The sequence below is a fragment of the Phallusia mammillata genome, chromosome 1 (genome assembly GCF_965637545.1).
Source record: "Phallusia mammillata chromosome 1, kaPhaMamm4.hap1.1, whole genome shotgun sequence".
NCBI lineage: Eukaryota > Metazoa > Chordata > Ascidiacea > Phlebobranchia > Ascidiidae > Phallusia > Phallusia mammillata.
The window spans coordinates 34,012,867-34,033,670 of record NC_137252.1 but is presented as its reverse complement, the minus strand read 5'-3'; the positions used below and the strand labels follow the sequence as shown (position 1 = coordinate 34,033,670).

At 39.5% G+C, this 20,804-nt stretch overlaps 3 long non-coding RNA genes across 3 annotated transcripts; 2 read left to right on the top strand and 1 right to left on the bottom strand.

Moving 5' to 3' along the window:
- The first annotated feature begins 442 nt into the window (after nucleotides 1-442).
- LOC145237403 (uncharacterized) lies at nucleotides 443-3,271 on the top strand. Its single transcript, XR_013861992.1, has 4 exons — nucleotides 443-495; nucleotides 1,085-1,200; nucleotides 1,421-1,515; nucleotides 2,595-3,271. It is a non-coding gene; the product is annotated as an uncharacterized LOC145237403 (long non-coding RNA).
- A 1,551-nt stretch (nucleotides 3,272-4,822) lies between these two features.
- Nucleotides 4,823-6,878, top strand: LOC145209560 (uncharacterized). Its single transcript, XR_013855120.1, has 4 exons — nucleotides 4,823-4,914; nucleotides 5,028-5,113; nucleotides 5,819-5,891; nucleotides 6,643-6,878. It is a non-coding gene; the product is annotated as an uncharacterized LOC145209560 (long non-coding RNA).
- Nucleotides 6,879-18,639: 11,761 nt separating this feature from the next.
- On the bottom strand, nucleotides 18,640-20,716 carry LOC145209010 (uncharacterized). The gene is made up of 2 exons (XR_013854981.1): nucleotides 20,637-20,716; nucleotides 18,640-18,980 (listed from the first exon to the last, which is right to left on the bottom strand). It is a non-coding gene; the product is annotated as an uncharacterized LOC145209010 (long non-coding RNA).
- Nucleotides 20,717-20,804: the final 88 nt, after the last annotated feature.

Below are 20,804 nucleotides of genomic sequence, written 5' to 3'. Positions count from 1 at the left end.
TACGATTTGACAAACCAAAAAACGTGTTCGTTGGCCAGATGAAATGACCTCGAGGGATGGATCCGGCCTGCGGGCCGTAGTTTGGTGACCCCTACCTTCAGGGGGCAAAAAATCTGGTTTTCGCCCGAATATTCCAGTTTCAACCCGGTTTTAACCTGTTTCTGCCTCCTACCGAACCTCCAAACCGGTTTTTAAAATCAGAAATTTTTACCCGACTTTTGAAAAAAAAACCTAAGGCTATAGCGTTTCCGTTATGTTCGATTTGTGGGGGGAGCACAAACAGACAACCGGAAATAAAATTTAACACAACCTTTTATCCAATGCTCCACAAAATATTACCAAACTTTTGAAAGCGACACGTTTTTTAATTATATGATTTCCATCAATTTATGCCTTTTTCTTCTGTACGTGGTCACGTGACTCGGAAGTTACTTCTCAACCTTGATGCGCTGTCGTTAACGTCATGCAAGATGCTGGGCGGAAAACGGTGAAAAGGTAAGGTTTACTTTCGCAACGGAACGCGTTTAAGAATTACTTTTTGTAAATGCAGCAATAGAGTGTAATTATATGTATTAATGTCTAGAATAGCTGTTTTTGTTATTTCATTATTAACATCAAAAATATAGTTAACCTATTTTGCAAAAAATGGCAAACTACTTGAAATGGTAATGATCAGTTAAAGGTTAATTGCCACTTTATGTTGTGTTAAAACGAACCCATCTCATAATAACTTGAATACAACATGTTCAGTTTTCATTTGCTTTTAAACTTTCAATTAAAATGCCTAGTTACTGAGTTAAATTTAAATTGCTGCCTGATGGTTTGTAAACTTTTTGTGGGTAACGTTTTTAGTATTCTACAAGTTAGTTTGACAAATTACTGTTTAACAATAGTCAAGTTCTTTTGGTATAATTGCTCTGTGACATAACAATGCCATAAGGTTGTTCAAGCAGCTTCTGATCGGCGCTGTTTTAGGCGATCGGCGCTTTTGCTGATAACTCGCTTTTTTGTGTCCGGCGGTGTTGAATGCTGCTGGTGGCACACGAAAGCCAACTCCTGATTGACAGTTATTGAATTGTTTTAGGTTCTGCTGGTGCCAGTTGGTTAGAATGCTGCTGATTTAAGGCTGCTTAATGTTGATTCTGTACTTGACCTACAATCCAAGACATTTGCCTAACAAGCACTCACATTCAATGTAAAGTAAGTAGACTTTTTTATGTCTACAATGTTTAGCAAACAAAACGATACGCTTCAACTAATTTTGACGGTTTAATCTAATAAAAAGTCTATTTAATAAACACATGTTTGAAAATTATGTCTTTTCGTTTTAAATGTCCTCACTAGTGTAAATTTAAAGTATCCAAGTTGTACGAATATATAGTTGTTGCAATCAAACTATAACAATCTATTGTTCGATTAGGGTAAAGAAACTGAAATACAAGTACGCAGTGCCATTACATCAACGAAATGGCGGCCATTTTCCCCATTGCTCCGAACTGGCAACTACGTTTTGAGGTGAGTTTCGTGTCTTTGTAACATGTTCATTAGTTATGCGTTTGTTGGCGTAAATTATACATGTTTAAGTTAATACTTAATGGTAATTTTATGAGTTGTGTTTGTCAAAATGAACGCTCCTTTTTACAATGCTATTACATAAAGTATTAAATTAAAACACTTAGTGGCAGTTAAAAGTGTTATTTGCTCTTTTTTACATTGCCGAGAACAATAATTGTTAAAAATTAATTAAACAGTTCGAAATTTCCTGGACGTCTTGCCCTAATAGCGCCCGTTAAGCCCCACCAAGCCTTGCGCAATTTTGGCACTATTTCACGTGTTGCACAAGGGACGTAACAATGCTTGGTATGCGCATGGCAGTCACGTGACAAATTAGGCCAATCACATAAGCGCTGATTGCTTGGTATTTCGAGTACCAGGTGGATTGCAAAATTTGTGCGTGTCTCTGTTGTGGGCCATTGGTGTTTTGGCCTACTTGTGTTACTCAAGTCTCCAGGTTTCTTAACAACTCCTTTTCGCGCTATGGCTGTACAGGGACACATTGTAGAGCTCTATTTAAATCTAAAACAGCGTCCAGTGTGATAATGGTGCACAGAGTATTTTTATATTTTAGTATTTTTGTGTAACTGTGTGTTTTGACAAAGCCGAATTTACAAATGATGACGTAATGCAGAGGTCGGCAACCTTTTTTTAATGCGGACCGTTTTTGAAACTAAAATTTTATCGCGGACCGGCCTACAAAATAAGAACAAATATTCAGCAATGAAACGCCTAAATTAGTTTATCATACATGGGCAAACTGATTCAAAGCATTAAAGCTGAAAAAGTATACGGCCCCGCAACGTACCGGCGGTTCCCGACCACTGACGTAAAGGATATGTAAACCGTAGTAAACGTACATTAGCTGGTATAAAGCAGGGTTCGGCAACCTTTAGAATTCCGGGTACCAATTTACTTGTTTGTCATAATGAAAATGGCTTCGCAAACTTGCAAGGTTTGCCGCCCTCTGTTGTAAAGTATGGCTTTCATGGTTCTTTAACACAAAACATACAAAGTCTAACTTGCCACTTTGTCAACAGAATAATCTCATCGACAACAAAGTATCAAAACCTGCCTTCAATTCGCCTGTCATATCATCATCCCAATTCACTATGGACCACATACGCCTTTGACATGATGGACTTGGATTTGCTGGACATTTCAAAGGGTTGCCACATGTATACTATGGACTTGGACAAGTAAAAGTGGAAACGAAATTGCCACTTGCACACTGACAATATTTAGATGGCTCAAGGTCATCATTTCAAAATACTGCTATACACAGACATTATGTATATGGTAACGCGTATTACCATCATACGCAATGGACTTGGACATTCTGCGCGACAATTTGCGTTCGTTGTACGCAGCTGCGTTTTGTTAATTCTAAGCATTTTGTCTTCAGTTTTGCAGCATAAGAAGTGAGTCTTCATTTACTGTCAGGTCCTGCATAGATTACAACCTAGTGGTAAAACAGTATAGTTTTAGTAGAAAACCATATTACTTTAGTGGTAAAGCAGCATATTTGCACCAACAGGGATTTTTTATGAATACTGAGCAGTTTGTGACGTTGATTGATTTTGGTGTTGCGTGAAAATTGTCAATCGCCGAACCCAGTTCCTGATTTCAGCGGTTGGCAATTCCCCTCTGCACGTTAACTTGCGCAAATGCCCCCAACCCCCAACACCTGGCTGTTCAAAGTTGCTGCTGCGCTTTCGTATTGCAAGGCTGTGCACAGTCTTGTAATTCGAGCAGTATTCTACAAAGCTTCTCTGTAAGTGCTCAGTTAAGAAAGTAAGAACACAGATGGTTTTAAAGCGAAACATTTACTCCAAGCAAGTGCAGGCGAAATTATTTTTGGTTTGAAAAGCTTATAGTTTTTTCTAAGTTTTGTGGCGCAGCTTGTGATATTTCAGCTAGAAGAGAATATTGGCAGTACTTGTTTTCTTTATTGCAAGTTTGCTTTTTGTTATGTAGTGAAATAATTTCTTTTTTTGATTGTCTATATAGCACATTGGCAACTGGTATGTTCTGTTTAAAATTGAATTTTCTTTTCTGAACAATATTATTGTGACTAAAATTATTAAGATTGCAGTTTTGTTACATTGAAAAGATGTACATTTTTCAAACGCAGCGACCGCTTACGATAAAGTGACAGGCCTTAAAAATGCGTAAGTTGTGGCTTCCAAAAAATGCATGTTGCAATGTTGTGTTTTATAACACACTCCTTGATTGTGTAAATGTCCCTTTTAAAACCCGGTGACAACTGGCAAATGTTTAAAACGCAGCGTTTGCTGACGATAAAAAAAATCCCAAATGCATGTAATACTAACAATGTTTAAAATTGCGTATTTAAATGCATATATTTTGTTGTTTTATAAACATGTCCCTTTTTGGCCAGCGACGGTTGGCAATAGTTTTCAAAACGCAGCGACAGCTGACTATAACACTCCCTCAAAAGTGTAAATTTGCATGTTATGTTATAAAATTGCGTTTCATAACCCAGCGACGGCTGGACTTTAACCCAGTGCACTTCACATTGAAATATTTCTGTGTTTGCAATATTGATTGTTACCGCCCTGTGCATTGGACATTGTGCTATCTACTCAGATGTAAGTATTATGTGTTAGGCCTACATGTTAAGAACAAAGGGCATGCGTTTTATTTAATCCTGCTTTATCATTTACAGACAGATGCACAACTTCAGTGACGTCATCAAACGTTGCTATGGGAACGTGTTCGCGTGCGTACGGCTCATCCGATGATGATCCGACTTTAAATGGTGAGTTAAACTTGCCGTGTTTGTTTAGGTAGAGTTACTAACGTAAGAATTGCTGACCAAGCAAATTATTGTCCCTGTAAACGCCTTTGCTCCGTTGCGCCACTTATCAGAAATCCCCAAACCTGGCTATTGTGAGTTCTTACGTTAGTGGTTCTACCGTTTGTTTACTGCGCATAATGGCTACATGCTCAGAAAAACTGAATGTTATATATTAAGCTACAGAGATTTGTACATATTGTGTCTCCAAACGTACATCACTTTTATCCATGACTTTAATAAAAAAAATAACAGTATCACAAGCTTGTAGTAGTTATGATTTTTTTCGATACGTATAAAAACATTCCATTGAAAATTGCTTTTCGTCTCCATTTCGAAAGATTACCTTTATCATGTTTAGGTCCTAATAAGTTCGAATATGCAAGCTTTTGAAAGCAAATGTGTTTTAATTAAAGGTTTTGTGTTCTATTACTAGAACGGATGTTTTCATCGGAAACTCGACTCGCGAAAGCTGATCAACGGGAAACTTAAATCCTAAGTCGCACCAAACAGCCTCTTGCGATGCATTAGCAACAAAATAGGTTTGTGCATTTTCATACTTTGACGTACTGGCTTTATTTTAGGCCACTGAGGGGTCTTAGATGGTATAAGATAAAATATGGTCAACATAAAATAAACTTTTGTTCTTTTTCAGCTTGCTGCGTTGATACGAATTGAAAAAAGCACGTGACAAGACGAGACGTCGCTTTTTTTCCTAAACGAAGATGAAAGAGGCTAAACGTAAGTAAAACGGCTCCTCTAGACTCGGCAATCTACAATGGAACTTTTGAATTTGTTGACGGTCAGGGCTTTTAGGGTCTTGGCGGGGCAAGCAATAAAAATAACACCCTTATTGGCTTAATATTCTTATACGTGATGAGGTTGGTACTAAACACCGTATGGTACCACATGTCAACGCCTGTAGAATATTAGGCCCAAAAGGGTATCTAAATCTAAGATTGATTGAATTATAATGTTATTGTTATTTCAAACCCCCACACCGACCCTAATAGCCCTAACCGTCAACATCTTCATTAGTTTTTTATTAGGTTATTTTAGAGAAGCCCGCAGATACTTATTCTTGCTGTAACAAAACAGCATTTCGTTGCGCGGCAAAGCCCGTTCACCGAAAACAGACCTTTAAATTTCAATGTAAATTTAAATACCACAGCAACTTTTACTAAAAGCATTATAAACGAATATATATATATATATATTCACCACCATATGGCAAGGCGTACGCTAGAAAAATCTAGCCTTCGGTGGGTGAATCCACGACAGGACCAGCCTACGCCTTGCCATATGGTGGTGAGTGCTTGGTGACCGGCTGATTCGGTATAACGCCATCAATAGGTCTGGCGTACTGTGACAAATTTTGCAACTTCTATTCACTAAACTTTACGTTTTGAAATAACTTATTGTTAACAACATATATGTCTTATGCAGGCGATGAGGGTTTTGTTCCAGTTATGGATTCAAGGATCTTCGCCGAAACTGAAAACTCCCAACAAACGTCAAGGTAAAAAAAAATTTTTTTTTGCCTTTGATTTGGCAAAGTTGAAAACCCACAATAAACCGCCTATAGCTTTGTCCGTATTAAACAGTGTGAGATGCGTCATTTTAAACCAGGGTTGCACATGACGGTCGCATCGCAGGTCCTTATTTTGTCAACAGATATACAGGTTTGCATCACATATATGCCATCTACTGTACCACCTAAAACTCCATATAAATTTTGAATTTGATGCACAAATTGAGCCGCACAGCGCGGAGATCAGTCTTAACTGATTATGATGTCAGGATCTATTTATATTGTGGCGCTTTGTTACCTGTTTTTCGTATTGTTTGCACACTACAGGCGTACAAAAAGTCTATATTTTAATAACCATCTACATATATTTTAATAACCATCTTCACGGCCGCACAAACTCGTCTCTGTTGCTGCATGTGGCCGTACGGCCGCAGGTTGTGCACCCCTATTTTAAACATGCACCGACTCATTAACTGTTTCGTTTCATGTGCCGTCGGGCTAGACTAGTGTTGCCTGTGATTAAAAACCTTCCCTAAATAAGCGTTCCGCAACTTTTATGGTCACAAAACTTGTCAAATTGAACTCACACCTCAATCTAAAATGTAAATAATTACACGTTTGGTTAATTCGCGCTGAAATGTGTATGGTTTATGGCATACACTTTATGCTATCAAACGTTCGCACGGAACAATGTACCAAGTAGCGGAATATAGGTTTTAATTTCGGTTCTTTGTTTCAGATTTTTCACATTCGACACCTCGCCTCCCGAACCTGCATCCAATCATCAACTTCAAAAAATACGGGCTGTCAGTTATTCATAAGAGACTGCTGCGTTATAGTCAACATTGAATGCGAGATTTCCACCTAGGCCCATAACTCTATGCTAACTTGCGCTGGGCCTTCATTCGTCATTGTTTGGTCCAGCGGATGGAGGCCCAAGTTGTTTTTGTTTTTTTGGTGCTACAAATTAGGTCGCAAATAGGTTTACATAGTTGTAGCATCGATAACTAGGGTTAGAATAGTTAGGATGGGTCTTGTATGGGTTCGCGCGCCGCATTCCCCCTCAGTTACGGGTTTAGTTAGGCGCGGCTCGTTAATATTTAGCGTTAAAACCTAGGGCTAGAAACACGTCGCCATCACCCACCCAGGCCCGCCGGGGTCAAATTCCACCAGAGTTTGATCCCCAGGAGTCAAAATTCCACCGGAGATGGGTACCGGTGCAGGCGTTCCTAGTAAACTTCGCTATCCGTCGGACGAATGGGCCGGTTGGAGAGTGGAGAGGAAAGGTTCGCGAGCACGCCGGCTAAAAATACCGTAAGGCTGTTTTCAATTCCCCCCTACACATGTCCGAATTCGGGAGGGTCCGTCTTTGATGATGATGTTTTTTTTCTATCCGTCTTTGAAGATGATGATGTTTGTCAGTGTCCTACATCTGTTTGTTGTCGCTTTTATATACGTGGCCTTTCCCTGCCTTCCCCCTTGTCGTCAAAAGCTTGAGCGCATTTAAATTAGGAATATGTCGCTTGGTGTCGCACTGTTCCTTCAGTGCCGTGCATCTGTATTGGCTGAACGATCCAGCCTCAGTTTATTCTTCCATAAGAAGACCCTGGACTTCGGCTGGGTTGCGATGTCATGCAGATGCACATGATGTTCTTTGTTCTTGTGGCAAATCCTGCCACCCAGCGGTTCTTGCAGCTCGTGTATTTTTCCCCACAGGTACTTTTATTTGCAGGTACATTTTTCCACAGGTTTTGTTCGTTTGTTATTTTCGAAAACGGTTTGCATACGTTTAGCGTATTATTTTAAGTGTTTGTATGTTTATAACTATCCAAATCTCGCATTCCTTGTTGACTCGGCCTTGTAAACCCATTCAAAAGCTTTGTTTGTTTCATAACTTTGCTTTTGGTGAAGTTTACACTGCCAGGCGCGGCAGCCTCACATTTTACTTTTCATAGGCTAAATGTTGCTGAGAAGTCAGATAGTTAGCGAGCTCCGAAGCTGTTTTTTCTTGTTTTTGTTTGTGATCTAGTTGCGGCGGCATTATAGGGGCGCGCAGGACGATGGCGGTTCCACAAGTATGTTTGTGTGGGAATGTTTGTGAGTTAGGCTAATAACGCTAGGTGCAAATCGCACTGAAGAAGATGAACAACCAATCGTGTACGATTCGATAGAAGAACAACCTATCGTTTACCAGATGACCAATGAAAACACAAGGGGTTAAATTTAGATTGAACCGTGTTGTAAAGAGGTTTAATTGCTAGTTTTTCTTTGGGGATTAAAATAATTTATTGTTACCACATCTAACCATCGGTGGTGATATGATACTTAAGTTGTCCACGAATAGTTTTTAGTGGCACTTATGGTTGGCAAATGAAATTTTCTGTGACCATACCTAAATGTTGGTGGTTACTTTTGGAATTTTCAGTGACCATAACTAAATATTGGTGGTTACTTTTCTTATTTTAGTCGTCAACGACTTACTTTTAGTGGCAACTTGGTTTAGCAAATGAAATTTTCTGTGACCATACCTAAATGTTGGTGGTTACTTTTGGAATTTTCAGTGACCATACCTAGCTATTGGTGGTTACTTTTTTCTGTGACCATACCTAACTATTGGTGGTTACTTTATGGAATTTTCGGTGACCATAACTAAATATTGGTGGTTACTTTTCTTATTTTAGTTGTCAACGACTTACTTTTAGTGGCAACTTGGTTTAGCAAATGTAATTTTCAGTGACCATTCCTAATTATTGGTGGTTACTTCGTGGAATTTTAGTTGTCCATGACTAACTTTTAGTGGCAACTTTGGTTGAGTAAACCTAAAAAATAACTATCCATTCGTTTCCACAGGAAGCTTGTTACAATATTTACGCAGTTTAATGCACTGCTGGTAATAAGTAGTTTAATATACTACTTTATTTTCGAACCTAGAAGTAGTTTAATATACTACTTCGAAATTAGAACCAAAACAACGAGGTAGTTCAAAATACTACCGGAAAATTAGAACCTCTACTTAAATATTTGTATGTTGTATAAAATCTTTCTAGGAATAGTTTGTTGATAATTACGACGCGCGGTATAGGCATTAGATCTTCCTTCCATATTGGTAAATGTATTTTTTATTTTTTAACTAAATTAGACTATATTGTTGTGAATGTGAGGGTGTGATTTATATTATCTCCTTAAACTTCGGCGCTGCGAACGCGAGGACATTTAGTTCACTGAATACTGCGAGCTGCTTCGTGGTAAGGCAGTCAGACAAATCGGGCCGCCATCGTCAGAAGCTAGCATTCACAAGTACAGGGTCATAGTAGCAGAATCTGCATGCAAAAGACCAAGGAATCGGAAACTTGACTTTGGAATGAGTTTTTAACCTGAGCATTGTATATTGTTATGTGGTAAACTAACACTGTGTTTTGTTTTGCAGATGCTTGGACGAAGTTTGAAAAGACGGAATGGACTATTTTACTTCAAAACTAATAATATATTTTTATTTTTTAGATGCGACCTAAATTGTGAAGATACGTTGATGGAACTTCGAAAGGGTAAATGTTAAAAAACTTTGTTTAAAATTAACCTACTTTCTTGTGCAGAACTTGGACAAAAACAAAAATATGGAAATATGTAATGGAATGTGTATTGAGCAAAATCACACAATCCTTTGGAATGTATTTTTACACGTGAGTGCAGAGGTATGATCTAGGCGTCCATTTGCAGTGAATTTTTTTTTGGCAAATGGACCAGTGTCTCTTCCTCGTCTCGGCCTGGTTCTGCGCCAGACGAGGGTCTCTACACTGCCACCTAACGAGAGACCCACTGCGAGAGTTGGCACCTCGACGTGGTGCAGTGGCCTGATTTAGAACTAAGACCAACTCGCAGAACCCAAAGCTTTATTCATGATTTGAAAATAATAACGATAAGTTAGAAAAACAGCTGTGCAGCCTAAAACTGTTCTGGTTGTATAAAATGCTTTGAAATGTATCAAACACAAAGTGCAACTTTTAAACGCCTCATAACAATCAGTTTGCCCATCCGTGCGTCAGGCCTATAAAAGGTGTAATACCCAACCAAGCCGGCACCCCAACAAAAATGCTAGCCTTTCCTGGGATTTTGATGCTTTGTTATTGTGATGCACCGAAGTTTCGGTAGGCCATAACATTTCGGCCGAACTTTTGTTTGAATCCAAAACCAATATTGAACAATTTAATTAGTTTCCCCTTTAATATAGAAGGAACCTCTAATAAAGATATGTTTTTAACATTGTCTGTAAAGATTCTTAAGTTCCGAAGCGCTTGACTGATTTACGCGAGATGTTTGCGAAAACGCTTGTGGCGAATTAGAACTTCATTTTACAACGTAAATATAGAATTTTACAGAAAATTTACCGGAGTTGCCTATAGGAACTGTGCAAAAATGCACGGACAGCAGTTTTTTGCGAGGGGGCATAATTTATGTGATGTTCAACACAAGGATTCTTTTTTTCTTCTCTAGAGTTACACGTTTCTATTCTTCTGGTTAAAAGTTTCCCTTTCCAAAGTGCTTTGAACCAAACTGACCGACAATTCTGCCAAAACCGAACTTGTGTAGTGTTCGGTTTATGCTAATAGTGGCTAATGTGTCACAAGGTTATAACCGCGTCACTACAAATTAAAGGGGTATATACCATCGTCCTTAACCGACCGAGTCCTGTAAACTCCACACAAGTGTCTTGCACTTCGGTTAGTTTGTTTATTACTTCTGAAGAGCACAATAACGTATAGGAAAAGAAGAGGTCGAAATGAACCAGTGCGGCTTTATATATACCCCGGATAAAGGCGTTAAATCGTACAAATGTGCTCTTGCGATTGGATCTTGTACAATTCCCACACAAAGTAATTACCTGGAACGGAAACCTGTCAACCTGGCAACCCTGAACTGGTACCTTTTATTGCTTGGCAAACGCAACAATGAACAAAATTTTTCGTGAGAAACGATTTTTCTCTAGTGATCCACTCCATTGCATTGGAATGGCAAGCAAAATGTACAGCTAGCAGCAGCTCTGCAGTTTTTACGACATTTTATAGGTAACTTTTTGTTTTGCACCAACATTATTCCTGTTTCTTCCGGATTTAATTTTTGTGCATTTTAAAATGTATGTGATTTGATCAGGTTATAATCAGCTTCTAGCTAGCAGTAGTATTGAATACACTTTCTTTACCCACATTTCATAAAAATATGATCTTGTAAGCCCCAGTCAAACTTTATCCAACCGCTATCCCCGAATCATACATGATATACCAGAAATATATAGCGGTTATCACAGAAGTTCTTGTTTAACAAGTACATGTGATTTTCTAATGTAATTCTAATATATAAGTACGAATTTCTGCGATGTTTCAATGAATATTCGCAATGGAAATGAACCGCTGTTATCTTCATTTATTTTTGCAAGGTTTATGTAAAAAGTTCTTGTGTTTTTAGCGACGCATTTTTTAAAATTATTCGGTCATACACATTTGAAAGTAGAATGTTGTGCCAGTGTAGAGTGACCAGTTTTTTTAAAATGAGACCATTTAAATTGTCGCATTATATCAAAGTTGGCTGCATTTTTTTAATAAGACCACTTGTCGCATTATATGAAAGTTGTACTGTGAGATAGTATCATTTTGAATAAAGTCAAAACACCATGTAAACCAAACGTTGATAACAATGTCCCAGACAATTCAAGCGATTAGGGTTACTTAAACGTCGCCACACAATGACGTTGGTAATCTCCAGCAGTATACGTCCTGTTTTAAGTTGCAATTCGGGCCGGGCTTGCAATTCGGGCCGGGTTCGGGCTTAGGTATTTGTGAGAAAACGGGCTTAAAACGGGCCTGACTTTACGTACCGTTTCCGCCATTTTTTTTAATAAAATCACTCAGCTAACTTTGGCTTTGACCTAATGCCCACCCTACTCTAAAACGTGTTGTTTATCCCATTGTCTATATTGTTTATTGTGTTTGTTGTCTTTCTCTCTTTTCTTTCTCATCCTTTGTTGCAACGCTTTCGTGGATAGACCTGTCAATCCAAATTTCGGGCCTGGTTTCGCAAAAACGTTTCGGGTTAGGGCCGGGTTCGGGTTTAGATTTCGGGCCCGCTTGCAATTCTGGTTCCGACGTTTCTTTTGCAAACATCGCTTTCAAATTCTTTTGGCGATAATATAACCAAGATATCGCATGGCAATGACCCGCTGTCAGTGTTATGTCCCTTTCCGAACCCCACAGATAATCAGAACGAGAGAAAGACTTCGGCCCGTTTGACAACAATAAAATCCGCTGACACGATTTCTTAATTACAGCCTCAAAAAGCCTCAAAAATCGAAAAATATAGCCTCAGGGTTTTTTCGAAAATCGGGTCAAAATTTTCGATTTTAAAAACCGGTTTGAACCGGTTTGGAGGGTCGGTAGGAGGCAGAAACCGGTCAAATCCGGTTTGAAACTGGAATATTCCCACGAAAACCCACCGAAAACCGGATTTTTCTTCGATTTTTTGACCCCCAAATATCGAAAAAACGGAAAGGCTATAGCCTTAGGGTTTTTTCGAAAATCGGGTCAAAATTTTCGATTTTTAAAACCGGTTTGGAGGGTCGGTAGGAGGCAGAAACCGGTCAAAACCGGTTTGAAACTGGAATATTCCCACGAAAACCCACTGAAAACCGGATTTTTCTTCGATTTTTTGACCCCCAAATATCGAAAAAACGGAAAGGCTATAGCCTCAGGTTTTTTTCGAAAATCGGGTCAAAATTTTCGATTTTTAAAACCGGTTTGAACCGGTTTGGAGGTTCGGTAGGAGGCAGAAACCGGTCACAACTGGTTTGAAAATGGAATATTCCCACGAAAACCCACCCAAAACCGGATTTTTCTTCGATTTTTTGAGCCTCAAAAATCGAAAAAACGGAAAGGCTATAGCCTTAGGGTTTTTTCGAAAATCGGGTCAAAATTTTCGACTTCAAAAACAGGTTTAAACCGGTTTGGAGGTTCGGTAGGAGGCAGAAACCGGTCAAAACCGGTTTGAAACTGGAATATTCTCACGAAAACCCACTAAACCGGATTTTTCTTTGATTTTTTGACCCCCAAAAATCGAAAAAACGGAAAGGCTATAGCCTTAGGGTTTTTTCGAAAATCGGGTCAAAATTTTCGATTTTTAAAACCGGTTTGAACCGGTTTGGAGGGTCGGTAGGAGGCAGAAACCGGTCACAACCGGTTTGAAACTGGAATATTCCGACAAAAACCCACTGAAAACCGGATTTTTCTTCGATTTTTTGACCCCCAAAAATCGAAAAAACGGAAAGGCTATAGCCTTAGGGTTTTTTCGAAAATCGGGTCAAAATTTTCGATTTTTAAAACCGGTTTGAACCGGTTTGGAGGGTCGGTAGGAGGCAGAAACCGGTCAAAACCGGTTTGAAACTGGAATATTCCCACGAAAACCCACCGAAAAACGGATTTTTCTTCGATTTTTTGACCCCCAAATATCGAAAAAACGGAAAGGCTATAGCCTTAGGGTTTTTTCGAAAATCGGGTCAAAATTTTCGATTTCAAAAACCGGTTTAAACCGGTTTAGAGGGTCGGTAGGAGGCAGAAACCGGTCAAAACCGGTTTGAAACTGGAATATTCCCACGAAAACCCACTGAAAACCGGAATTTTCGTCGATTTTTTGACCCCCAAATATCGAAATTCGGGTCAAAATTTTCGATTTCAAAAACCGGTTTGAACCGGTTTGGAGGTTCGGTAGGAGGCAGAAACCGGTCACAACCGGTTTGAAAATGGAATATTCCCACGAAAACCCACTGAAAACTGGATTTTTCTTCGATTTTTTGACCCCCAAATATCGAAAAAAACGGAAAGGCTATAGCCTTAGGGTTTTTTCGAAAATCGGGTCAAAATTTTCGATTTCAAAAACCGGTTCAAACCGGTTTGGAGGGTCGGTAGGAGGCAGAAACCGGTCAAAACCGGTTTGAAACTGGAATATTCTCACGAAAACCCACTGAAAACCGGATTTGTCTTCGATTTTTTGACCCCCAAATATCGAAAAAACGGAAAGGCTATAGCTCTAGGGTTTTTTCGAAAATCGGGTCAAAATTTTCGATTTTAAAAACCGGTTTGAACCGGTTTGGAGGGTCGGTAGGAGGCAGAAACCGGTCACAACCGGTTTGAAACTGAAATATTCCCACGAAAATCCACTGAAACCGGATTTTTCTTCGATTTTTTTGTCCCCCAAATATCGAAAAAACGGAAAGGCTATAGCCTTAGGGTTTTTTCGAAAATCGGGTCAAAATTTTCGATTTCAAAAACCGGTTTGAACCGGTTTGGAGGTTCGGTAGGAGGCAGAAACCGGTCAAAACCGGTTTGAAACTGGAATATTCTCACGAAAACCCACTAAACCGGATTTTTCTTCGATTTTTTGACCCCCAAAAATCGAAAAAACGGAAAGGCTATGGCCTTAGGGTTTTTTCGAAAATCGTGTCAAAATTTTCGATTTCAAAAACCGGTTTGAACCGGTTTGGAGGGTCGGTAGGAGGCAGAAACCGGTCAAAACCGGTTTGAAACTGGAATATTCTCACGAAAACCCACCGAAAAACGGATTTTTCTTCGATTTTTTGACCCCCAAATATCGAAAAAACGGAAAGGCTATAGCCTTAGGTTTTTTTCGAAAATCGGGTCAAAATTTTCGATTTCAAAAACCGGTTTGAACCGGTTTGGAGGTTCGGTAGGAGGCAGAAACCGGTCAAAACCGGTTTGAAACTGGAATATTCTCACGAAAACCCACTGAAAACCGGATTTTTCTTCGATTTTTTGACCCCCAAATATCGAAAAAACGGAAAGGCTATAGCCTTAGGGTTTTTTCGAAAATCGGGTCAAAATTTTCGATTTTAAAAACCGGTTTGAACAGGTTTGGAGGGTCGGTAGGAGGCAGAAACCGGTCAAAACCGGTTTGAAACTGGAATATTCCCACGAAAACCCAGCGAAAAACGGATTTTTCTTCGATTTTTTGACCCCCAAATATCGAAAAAACGGAAAGGCTATAGCCTTAGGGTTTTTTCGAAAATCGGGTCAAAATTTTCGATTTCAAAAACCGGTTCAAACCGGTTTGGAGGGTCGGTAGGAGGCAGAAACCGGTTAAAACCGGTTTGAAACTGGAATCTTCTCACGAAAACCCACTGAAAACCGGATTTGTCTTCGATTTTTTGACCCCCAAAAATCGAAAAAACGGAAAGGCTATAGCCTTAGGGTTTTTTCGAAAATCGGGTCAAAATTTTCGATTTTAAAAACCGGTTTGAACAGGTTTGGAGGGTCGGTAGGAGGCAGAAACCGGTCAAAACCGGTTTGAAACTGGAATATTCTCACGAAAACCCAGCGAAAAACGGATTTTTCTTCGATTTTTTGACCCCCAAATATCGAAAAAACGGAAAGGCTATAGCCTTAGGGTTTTTTCGAAAATCGGGTCAAAATTTTCGATTTCAAAAACCGGTTTGAACCGGTTTGGAGGGTCGGTAGGAGGCAGAAACCGGTCACAACCGGTTTGAAACTGGAATATTCCCACGAAAATCCACTGAAAACCGGATTTTTCTTCGATTTTTTGACCCCCAAATCTCGAAAAAACGGAAAGGCTATAGCCTTAGGGTTTTTTCGAAAATCGGGTCAAAATTTTCGATTTTAAAAACCGGTTTGAACAGGTTTGGAGGGTCGGTAGGAGGCAGAAACCGGTCAAAACCGGTTTGAAACTGGAATATTCCCACGAAAACCCAGCGAAAAACAGATTTTTCTTTGATTTTTTGACCCCCAAATATCGAAAAAACGGAAAGGCTATAGCCTTAGGGTTTTTTCGAAAATCGGGTCAAAATTTTCGATTTCAAAAACCGGTTCAAACCGGTTTGGAGGGTCGGTAGGAGGCAGAAACCGGTCAAAACCGGTTTGAAACTGGAATATTCTCACGAAAACCCACTGAAAACCGGATTTGTCTTCGATTTTTTGATCCCCAAATATCGAAAAAACGGAAAGGCTATAGCCTTAGGGTTTTTTCGAAAATCGGGTCAAAATTTTCGATTTTGAAAACCGGTTTGAACCGGTTTGGAGGTTCGGTAGGAGGCAAAAACCGGCCACAACCGGTTTGAAAATGGAATATTCCCACGAAAACCCACCCAAAACCGGATTTTTCTTCGATTTTTTGAGCCTCAAAAATCGAAAAAACGGAAAGGCTATAGCCTTAGGTTTTTTTCGAAAATCGGGTCAAAATTTTCGATTTCAAAAACCGGTTTAAACCGGTTTGGAGGTTCGGTAGGAGGCAGAAACCGGTCAAAACCGGTTTGAAACTGGAATATTCTCACGAAAACCCACTAAACCGGATTTTTCTTTGATTTTTTGACCCCCAAAAATCGAAAAAACGGAAAGGCTATAGCCTTAGGTTTTTTTCGAAAATCGGGTCAAAATTTTCGATTTTAAAAACTGGTTTGAACAGGTTTGGAGGGTCGGTAGGAGGCAGAAACCGGTCAAAACCGGTTTGAAACTGGAATATTCCCACGAAAACCCAGCGAAAAACGGATTTTTCTTCGATTTTTTGACCCCCAAATATCGAAAAAACGGAAAGGCTATAGCCTTAGGGTTTTTTCGAAAATCGGGTCAAAATTTTCGATTTTAAAAACCGGTTTAAACCGATTTAGAGGGTCGGTAGGAGGCAGAAACCGGTCAAAACCGGTTTGAAACTGGAATATTCTCACGAAAACCCACTGAAAACTGGATTTTTCTTCGATTTTTTGACCCCCAAATCTCGAAAAAACGGAAAGGCTATAGCTCTAGGGTTTTTTCGAAAATCGGGTCAAAATTTTCGATTTCAAAAACCGGTTTGAACCGGTTTGGAGGTTCGGTAGGAGGCAGAAACCGGTCAAAACCGGTTTGAAACTGAAATATTCCCACGAAAATCCACTGAAACCGGATTTTTCTTCGATTTTTTGACCCCCAAAAATCGAAAAAACGGAAAGGCTATGGCCTTAGGGTTTTTTCGAAAATCGTGTCAAAATTTTCGATTTTAAAAACCGGTTTGAACCGGTTTGGAGGGTCGGTAGGAGGCAGAAACCGGTCACAACCGGTTTGAAACTGGAATATTCCCACGAAAACCCACTGAAAACCGGATTTTTCTTCGATTTTTTGACCCCCAAAAATCGAAAAAACGGAAAGGCTATAGCCTTAGGGTTTTTTCGAAAATCGGGTCAAAATTTTCGATTTCAAAAACCGGTTTAAACCGGTTTGGAGGATCGGTAGGAGGCAGAAACCGGCCAAAACCGGTTTGAAACTGGAATATTCCCACGAAAACCCACCGAAAAACGGATTTTTCTTCGATTTTTTGACCCCCAAATATCGAAAAAACGGAAAGGCTATAGCCTTAGGGTTTTTTCGAAAATCGGGTCAAAATTTTCGATTTTGAAAACCGGTTTGAACCGGTTTGGAGGTTCGGTAGGAGGCAGAAACCGGTCAAAACCGATTTGAAACTGGAATATTCTCACGAAAACCCACTGAAAACCGGATTTTTCTTCCATTTTTTGACCCCCAAATATCGAAAAAACGGAAAGGCTAGGCTTAGGGTTTTTTCGAAAATCGGGTCAAAATTTTCGATTTTAAAAACCGGTTTGAACCGGTTTGGAGGGTCGGCAGGAGGCAGAAACCGGTCAAAACCGGTTTGAAACTGGAATATTCTCACGAAAACCCACTAAACCGGATTTTTCTTTGATTTTTTGACCCCCAAAAATCGAAAAAACGGAAAGGCTATAGCCTTAGGTTTTTTTCGAAAATCGGGTCAAAATTTTCGATTTTAAAAACCGGTTTGGAGGTTCGGTAGGAGGCAGAAACCGGTCAAAACCGGTTTGAAACTGGAATATTCCCACGAAAACCGGATTTTTCTTCGATGTTTTGACCCCCAAAAATCGAAAAAACGGAAAGGCTATAGCCTTAGGTTTTTTTCGAAAATCGGGTCAAAGTTTTCGATTTTGAAAACCAGTTTGGAGATTCGGTAGGAGCCAGAATCCGGTCAAAACCGGATTGAAACTGGATATTCCCGCGAAATCCCCTCCGGAAGTGCTTCCTTGTTAAAACCTGGAAATTTTTCAGGATTTCTTTGCATCTTTGTTGATGACTTGGTTGGAAAAGTTGTTGGTTTGTGAAAATAAATCTTTCAAGAAATCTGATGCAAATGAATATGTAGTTTTCCTCGTGGGCAGAAGGCCATATATAGGTTCCTTGTAAAAAAACGTTTGGCTTGCTTGGAGATGGCTTCTTGGTGACTGTGTGGATTGATTCAGAGTGTGTAACAGCCTGTGGAGCTTTATCTCTCCAGTTCTTCCTTAATTATGGATGATATTGTTCAGCAATCTCTTGTGATTCCTGATCAAGATCTTTAAGCCTTTCCATTTTAAAATTTTTACCCGATTTTTTTGAAAATAACTAAAGCCGCTTTTTCCGTTTTTTTTTTTTGGGGGGGGGGGGGGGGGGGGGCTGTCGTGAGATGCGCAAAGTTTTTTTTATAAACAAGGAGTTGCTGGAACATATGTTTTTGTCACAAAAAAGAGGCATGTGATATGTCACATCTCCCGTAAACGCAAAGATTTGTTCAAAAACGTTTTTGTCGTTTGGCATAAAAATTTAATTTGTCCTTATTTGGGGGTCCATGCCGATGGCAACCCTGGTTACAGCCTTTAACTGTCCTGTTTGTTTAATGAACCCAAATCTTCCAATAAATACAACTATATTTTCACAACCAAACTATCGTTCACTTTATACGATATTAAACTTCGAGCGATTATCACCCACAAAACAAACGCACATTTATTGATGAAAGTCGCAAAGAACGTTCCGATTGTTCTTTTATTATTGCGTCATAATCAGGACTTCCATCCCGGGTACGTTCGGATCGGTGGCGAGGTCCGAGAGAGAGTCGATTTTCTCGTCAATGAAAAGATTGTCGGCGTCGAGTTGCGCGCGCACGTTGCCGTGGCTACTGTCACCCATGGCAACAGAGCAGTAGTATTTCCGGAAGCGCTTTATATCAGCGTTGTGCTCGACCTCATCGCTGCCGAAAAAAGGAAAGTTTTTAGTTTGTTTCTCTGAGGTAAGGTGGTGGTTTCCAAACTTTTCATCGTTACGGGGCCGTTTGAAAGTTTATCAAGGCTTTGAATTCCCCAGCACAAACAAACCTGATTTAAAAGCCTAAACTTATTAAAGGCGTCGACCCTCTTAAAACTACCCCACAAATTTTAGGTTGAAAACAACTGGTCTAAGACAGGGGTCACCAAACTACGGTCCGCGGGTCAGATCCGGCTCTCGGCGTAATTTTTTGCGGCCTGCGAAAGTAATTTTGGTTTCATAAACCGCATGAAGCATTGTGTAACGTAATACGTTAAAGATTGCTCAAACCTGCAGAATGGATTGTAGTGATAATTTTAGCTGGTCTTACAAGATTACAACGTATAGCTATAATTAAAAAGCAGTTTGTTACGTCACAGAAAAAGCAAAGAATAGTAATTGTGGGCGAACAAATGATTTCTTTTGTAACCTCTAATGAAATAAAGGAGTGATAGTTGGTAGATGAAACACTTATACATTCTTTATAATTTTACAATTTGACAGCGGCACTATCTGAATGCAAATAAGATTGTGAAAAGGCATAAGCCGCAGCCGTTTTTTTTAAATACGTTTTAGGGGCCTGTGGGTGAACCGCTGGGTCGTTCGAGTTTAAACTTCAGGAGGATTAAATTTAGATTAATAACTAATATCTGTCAAAATTTGAATTAATTTGAAGCACTTTTCCTTGACCAAACGAGCGTTACAAACCAGCGTTAGACAGAACAAAAAATACGAACAAAAACAATATGTGTCCCGTTTAGGGAATAATTAAGGAACAAATAGCTGGTAGATGAGACACTTATATTTTTATTTATACATTCCTTTTTACAATTTAACAGCGGCACTATCTGAATACAAATAAGGTTGTGAAAAGACATAAGCCCTTGGCCGTCCCGTTAAAACTACCTCCAGAGTTCCTGTTCGGAAAAGGCTGCGTCGGGGCTTGTAAGCCATGCGGCCCTCGCGCATAATTATTAAAATTCTGTGAAAAAAGTTTGGTGAGCCCTGTTCTAAAGCATCGGATGAAAACAAGTAGAAATGTCGCAGTTTTGAGGTAACAGGTTTAGATGAATGACGATTTTAATTCGAACCCACAGACTGGACACAACCCAGAATCTATACTCTGAAGTAGGCCAAGCTGACAATGACCATTAATCGCGGCTTACGGAGTGGTCAAGTTTATTTAGTTACTTTTATGGCAATCAGCAACGTTTTACCTGACATATACGAAACCAAAGTATCGTTTATTGAGTTTAAATCACGTCTAAGGTATAAAACCTTCGCCAAAACTGAAAATGCGCATGTTAACTTAATAAAACCATACAACATTGCCGCACTAAAACAGCTGATAACGTGAGTTCCCGCCACATAACGCTGGTGGTAACGGTGTAGCTGCAGCGCGTTTAAATCTACCCATCAAGTGTGCTTTTCTCCACCAAATAACAGTCAATGTTGCACAGGTATATCACACATCCTTGTAAACCGGAGATTTTTTTTGTTACGAAGTCTTTCGGTTAGACACTCTTTCAGTATTTCAGGTTTTGTTATTTCAGGATTACGACAAGATTGAAATTCGAACACAAAACGTCTAATTGATATTTACCATTTTTGTTCAGTTTGAGTGCAGACCACCGATGCCATCATAGCGTTGTAAACTGAACAATGAAATTTCCTTCTTTCTTCCAACAACTGACTTTCACCCTCCAAGTTCTCATTTCGATCCCTGCAAAAATATAGTTGTTAATTATGCAAGATTTAGTATTTTTGAATT